This window comes from Dreissena polymorpha, chromosome 2 (genome assembly GCF_020536995.1).
Source record: "Dreissena polymorpha isolate Duluth1 chromosome 2, UMN_Dpol_1.0, whole genome shotgun sequence".
Lineage (NCBI taxonomy): Eukaryota > Metazoa > Mollusca > Bivalvia > Myida > Dreissenidae > Dreissena > Dreissena polymorpha.
In genome coordinates this window covers 33,698,775-33,706,176 of record NC_068356.1, presented here as the reverse complement: position 1 = coordinate 33,706,176, position 7,402 = coordinate 33,698,775, and the positions used below count along the sequence as shown (strand labels likewise).

Genomic DNA, 7,402 nt, shown 5'->3' with positions numbered 1-7,402 from the left:
CTTTTTTTTTAAATAGTTAATATGTTCAGATTTCAAATGAATTACACATTAAATTTTATTAACTTATATAATTAAACAGAAGAACATATGAATCATTATTAAGGGTCAAATATGTAGAGAAATGTGGTATTATAACTGTTGTTACTATGCCGACTTAGATAAATGCTTTATTAACACAATTTAGTCTTCTATAACTCAATTGTATAATAAATACGATGACTCTAGAAGACAGTAAATTCAAGTTCAAAGTAATAATAATGTTTGTGAAAAACCATCAATAAATAATAGTATTACATGTACGTGTAAACTGTTTGTTTTATTAACATATATAAACACACCCTTTGCATGTTCTTTTAGTCGTAGACAACGATATGTAGGATAAAGTGATGTTTTACAGTTAGGTTTTCATTGGCTTATTATTGAAGCACGCTCAAAGAACAGACGTATCGAAGTATTTTTTGTCAACAAGAACTTTTAAAGATTACACTTCAGTTTCCGTGCAAAGTGGATAAGGGTAACATGAGAATTAATGACTACCGCGGAACGACGTAACGTAAATACGATATGACCTGATAATTATGATGAAATGGCAATGCTTTGATATCGTTTTTTTTTCACTTTTATATTTGTTACATATGATTTTGATGTTAATTAATTAATTAAATATTAAAAGCTATATGTGTGTACTTTAATATAAAAAAGCAATAATTATTACTGTTTGTATTGCTCTGGTCTGATGGCCTTCTCATAAAAGCACCTATCGATTCGTCAAATGAGACTTCACCTGATGCTATCAATAATTACAATTAAATTTGAAACGCTAACCTTATCATACTGTTTAATACCTAAGCACGCTTTATTAAATACAATCACACTTTTTATGTCTGTTATAGAAAATACTCGTCTTTGTTCACATTGAGTAAGTGTTGCGTCGTGAATTAACGATTGCCGTAAATAACCCATCGCAGATAACTGTTGCGTGTTTTACTATTAGTGACAGCTTATCATTTCAATAGAAGGGGGAAATTCAAACGCCATATAAATGCGGAATATGAGTTTTCTTTTCTGATGATATAAATGCCACTTTGTGAAAATTAAAACCTAAAATGTCCAATATATCTCGAACAACTCATTCTTCAATGATGTCAACGGCGATCGGAGCAAACGACACTTGTTTGCGTGTCTAAACTCGTCCGTATGTAATTGATACTCCCTGATGTGGTTTTGCTTCTCCTATGTTACACATGTTATTATGTATTCAAGCACTGTCCACTACAAATGGATTGGTCATCAGTCTGATGTTAAAGCACGATTTATATAAATTCAGTGAGACGCTTTGATATTATTCAGCTGGTAATGGAGTGCTCTGAGTCAGAGTTGGTTTGACCGATTTCGGAGTTGACTCGAAGTTTAAACTCATTCGAACACAGCTCGTGTTTATTTTTGCAGTGTATGTATATATTCACTTTAAAGATGTTAGCTTGTGCTTCATGATTTGTATTTTCCCTTTACTGCCCAGCTCGATGGTAACATTTGTTACCTCCGGGTAGGTGTTAGACTTAAAAAGCCCATTATCTCGTCATAGAGTGTAATGAAACAATCTTCGGAAGCATAATTTAAATGATTTCTTTAGCGCAAACCATATAACATGACATGTTCAATATATAGACACAATAAGATTGATACTAACTTCAATACAGTTTTAGCCAAATAAAACGTATACAAGCAAAGGAACGTTTTTAATATCGATAATTATTATTGACCGCGACAGTATTTCAATCAATGTTCATTCCTCTTTTTACAGATATTATGCACTGCGCTGACAACATATTGCAACTTGTTAATATTTTTAGAAATTGCAAGTTAGACGACAAGGGTTGAAAACTTCAGATAAATGCGCGACGTAATTTGACACATGTTTCATAGGAAAAACATTCACAACAAACAAACTATATTCACAAGGATTTGCTATTTTGAAAAGGCAATCTCGTGGTTACGTTATTACTGAACGCAAGAAAATAATTTTGCTCGTGAATAATAACACTTGTTCTTCAATTGACCACGTGCGAATTGTATATGGACCAACGTTAATCACAATAGCATGAACTAGATCAATACTGCTGCACATTGTGTATCAATGGTTCAAACAGAAAAAAGGAAGAGACGTGTTCTTTAAACAGAAAGATTTAAGAATAAATCGCAAATCAGGTATATATTTCGCCAAAAGCAATAACTGTGTTATCTGATACTGAAGGATTACGATACAATAACATATAATGATGTACGTGGCGTGTAATAAAGCGTGTTGGAAAGACACGATAATGAAAGGAACTATTTGATTGTAAAAAGGCTAACGCTCCATGTACAAAACCTTACACAAACACGTACGGTTAACTGATTGTGAAATCGCTATAGTTTTAATAAAAGGCGTCGTTCTTTGATCACATGGGTATAATTCCTTATATTTTCTAGGTAATTCCTATTTTCCGATGTTGATTTAATAGGCATGTTTTGAATATTAGGCGATGTACTTTATGATTGTGAACTAATTTACCGTCAATTCATTCAAAAAAGAATACATTTTACATCTTCATTCAATACCTATTGACGTTGAACAATAAACTGACCTCATTAATAAGCTAGCATCAAATGACAATTCAGTCATACTCAGACTGGGCTATCATTTTGTGTATAAATTTCGACAAAGGTACTACAAAATGTTATCATCGGTTGTCTTTAGTAAACTTTTGTATGTCATCCAAGTATCCTGTCGTCATTGCATACTGCAAATGAATACAATATAGTATTTTGCAGGGAATAATAAAATGCGAATTGATAAAGGTATGAATATTATTAAATAAAAGCATTTCAATTCATATGAACTCGTAATATGGAAGCGATTTGTAGTTATAATGATATTTATTGAAAGCAACACTAAATATCGCGTAAGTATAACTTTTACTACTCTTCCTTCTCTGTTAAGGCACGGTTTTAAGAACCAAACAAACGTTATCGGTTCAAATAAAAAGAAAAAAAATGTGTGTGTTAAGTTCAAATAAAATGCAAAAAGAATTTTAAACAATTAGGTCAATTTCAAGTTTGCTGTTGTTAACTTGCATTTGAATAAAGTATACCTAAACACGTGTAGGAGCCATTCTAGAGGTGGGTGGGGATTCGACGACTGATTCATAAATAAGCACAATCATAGCTGCTTGGATGTTTCTGAAGAGAAAATCAACGATTCATCCGATACGACAAAAGATTTCGACCTTTTGTAGTTTACCGTTTATGGGTTTTTGTATGTTAAATAATGTACACTCATTTGCCTACAATGATTGTTAGACTACGTTTTTGTCATAATATTTTAACATAAATATTTATTGTTGAACGTATAAAAAGATTGAATTTGAATTGCCTTTTCCCACAAAATATAACACAAACTTGTTTTTCCTAAATACATTTTAACGATAATTACCAGAATGAAATTTGAAATGCATTGTATACATTTACAGACTTAATCAAACTTTTCATTACCCTCATCGTATAAACAATTGACATTGTTTCATATTGCATATAACACACTAACTTTTGCGTCACGGGAGTAATCGTTTTGCACGAATTTGGCTTACTGTTGTGCATACTATATAAATGCATTGCTTTATGTGTCCAGTTTGTCGTATTATAAAAAAATACACGTGATACGAATGCCTACAAGGCCAACACGTTAGTCTTTCTAATGTGACATGCCGTGTCGTTTTGTAAATTTAGGATTGAGTAATAGATTAGAGAATGTTATACGCATTACAACTTGTTTCATTCATGACAGTAGATGATTATATCAAGTGAAGCAAATATTCTGAATACAACTTTAAGAAACATTCCGCGACATAAATGTGCATTATAGTTGATGTTAACAAACAGATCAGAACGTTCAAGACGCCCTCCGGAATATAATAATGCGAGAGTGAAACATTTGACACGCATGGATTTTAGTACAAATTTATTTAGTAAATATTCACTGGCTATGCTGATCCGGTGGAAACATTTCGTCAATACCGTACAACAACTTAAAGGGGCTTGTTCACACTTAAATTGCATTTTTTTTGAAGTTTTTCATTTAATGCTTTAAATTCATAAATTTAAACATCGCAAATAACGTGCTCTAGTATAAAACAAAAATAAAGTTAAAATAATGAAGAAAAAGTAAGCCGCACCAAGGCTCGAACCACTGATCCTTGGATCGGTTTTTTCCCCGACTAAATATAGGTTTTAAATATAAATTTAAATATAAACACGCATTGTGACAACAAAAACAACAACACATATGGCGGAATCTGTATTGTCAAACACGGAAGAAGAAGGTAAAATATTTTTTTTATTGTAAAACTCAATAGTGCGTATGATTTTTTTTTATAAAAGTAGATTAAAATAGTATAACTGATCAAATGATTCGTTTTCGTTACATAAGTATATGCATATACATCACAGAACGCGTAAATACTGATTCTCTCGTTTACACTTAAGTAACAGACAGAGACTAAAATTAAAAGCCAAGTTGAATACAGAATTAACTTTAGTATTCGCGCAAATAAATTAAATTTATCATTAGCCTTGGAGTACTGAGATCATTTAAACATTACAGTATCTTTTTCTTTCCTCATAACTGACAGTGACAACATTATTTGTTGGCAGGCAATTCAAGATGCTGTGCATTTATTGACATATTCATTATTGTGTGTTATATGACAATGACATTTATTATTAACTAAAATGCCTTTGAATGGTACTGGTAGTTTATTAATTTAAACCCAAAACTCATAGTTAACCCTTTAAGCGCTGGAACCGAATTTTGAAGGCCTTTGCAAACAGTTTGGTTCCAGATGAGACGCCACAGAACGTGGCGTCTCATCAGGATCCAAACTGTTTGCTATTCTGATAGTATTCTTTGAAAAAAATCAAAGAAATGGCTAATTTTAGAAATTCAGCGGATGACATTTAGCAGATGACAAATTTTCCAGCATGCAAAGGGTTAATGTATTTATATCAGTTTCTTCTGCACAGCTATTTTATTAATAAACTGAATAACCAAAATATTTTTGAAAATAGTAACACAGTTTAGTAATTCATGGCATCAAATGCATGTAGCTGGCGCCAGACAACTCGCCCCAATACCAACTTGCCCCAAAACAATCTCGCATCAAACATATGGTCACTCGCTCCAACCAAGAGACAACTCGCCCCAATTTATTTTCGTGCATCTTATTGTTTCTTTATTTAAAGTATTTTATCTTTATATTCTTTGTTAATTTAGCAAAGCACGTATATATTTTGATAAATGTGTATTTCAACAGTACATTGTATTTTGAATAAATCAAATACAGGTCATCTGAAATGCATGTATCATTATATTTGTAAAAGCCAAGAATATTCTGGATATTCCTCTTTTTTCAATTGTTTTGAATATCCTCAAGATTTGATTTCCTGAATGTTGAAGAAAACTTATTAGATAATAATACCACAAATTTACAACTCACTTTTTTAATAGAGACCATAAATAGTTTTAAAAAGTGGTTTACATTGTGTATTTACTTTTTCAATAGGATACAACCATAATTAAACCAAGAAGTTTATGAAGAAGGGATCACTGGATTTTGTCACTTTGGTACAAGAAACAGAAAAGGTATACTTATTTAGCTGCATTTTTTTCTGTTGATTTCATTTGAGAATATTGAAATAATTTGTAGATAATGTTTTCAGATATTCAGGCTAGTTGAGATTTCATTGAATTTTTTTTATGTCATTTCACAATATTCTTGAATGGAAACAGAAAAAAACACAGTTAAATGCACTAATTGTTGATATATAAAACAAAGTCTTTGTATGTAAAACTGTGTTGCTACATGAGCAAAGAATTTAAAAAATGATCCTACACTACTCTAGGTGATATTGAAATTTTACAAAAAAAACTGACAGGAATGTTAAAAAATGGTGTCATGAAAAATAAAAAATTCTATATGTACATGTAGCTACATCTTGTGTCAAAATTCTTAGCTTTATGTTCAAAACATTTATTGTTAAATGCAGAAATGTCTTTTCAATGATATCAAAGACCACCTTACTTATACGGAAGCATAGGAGCTGTTGAAGGAAATTGCTGCCAGACAGTCAGCAGTTATCACTGACAGCCTGTCCTGGCCCAGCTTGGACCATCCTCAAGCTAACCATGATGGTGTGTTTGCAAGAATTGTCCATTTGGTAGACCATGATGAAGACCAGCTTTGTTGTGGCATGGCTTGACAATACTGTACAAGCCAGAGACCAGTATGTTTACTGTTGTTGAATATGACCCATTTTTCATGTTTATTTTCTGTGGGCCTGTTTAACAGAAATAATAATGCACTTTATCTATTTCAAATATGTTATTTTTCTGTGGACTGTTTAACGGAATTATTAATGCATTTTATCTATATCAAATATTTTATTTGTCTGTGGGCCTGTTTAACGGAATTAGTAATGCATTTTATCTTTATGAAATATTGTTGCTTGTAATATGAATATAGAACACGTAAAACTACTCATGTAATTGTCTCAGCTTAAAATCAAAAGTGTAGAAAATTTAACTCATTTACTGTCGAAACAGTGGCCATTATGTTCCTGCATCTTAAAAGTTGGACACTAACAGCTAATATATATATATATATATATATATATAGATAGATTTAGCAAGGGGTTTTGAGTTTTTTATTTGTTCTTATTTTTCAGAAAAAAGGTTAAGTGGTGACTGATCCTCTCACCCTCCTTATCCAGGAAACGTTTCGGAACAACGTGTTGGCACTGAAGATGTGGAGGACACAGATTGATCACAGTACATCCTTTGGATACATGGACACCTTCAACGGGACAACAACAAAACTGTACCTGCCTTTTTTTTGAAAGGAAGTAGTTAATAAAATTATTGTTTACAGCTTTTTTAGTCTTGTTGTTTAAGAATGCTTGCAACATTTAAGTGGATAAACGGTTGTTTTAAATTTGAATCTTCAGTAATGCATTCTTTATTAAATGACGTCATCTTATTTCTTTCAATATAGTGTAAATAATAAGAACATAATTATCCTTTGTATAAAAAATGAAAACCAAGTTTACTGTTCTATTAATCATTATTTATTTATCTTGTTCTTTTGTCAGAAATATTACAGGGGCATACATACAGTATTCCTGAAATAAAAGGGGCAGTTCTTAGAAAATTAACATGTCTTTTAGCAATTCATATTCAAACTTTTTCCACATATATAACCAGCAAGAATATGTAAGTATTATAATGTAACACAAATTAATACTATGAATTTACTACTGATTTTGCCGTGCCTGTCATCAAATAAACATGTTTTACTGAAAGTTTCTT

The 7,402-nt window shown here is 31.4% G+C and overlaps 1 long non-coding RNA gene across 1 annotated transcript; it reads left to right on the top strand.

Moving 5' to 3' along the window:
* Positions 1–4,318: 4,318 nt before the first annotated feature.
* On the top strand, positions 4,319–7,116 carry LOC127870342 (uncharacterized). Its single transcript, XR_008044767.1, has 4 exons — positions 4,319–4,361; positions 5,601–5,680; positions 6,131–6,321; positions 6,763–7,116. It is a non-coding gene; the product is annotated as an uncharacterized LOC127870342 (long non-coding RNA).
* The last annotated feature ends 286 nt before the right edge of the window (positions 7,117–7,402 follow it).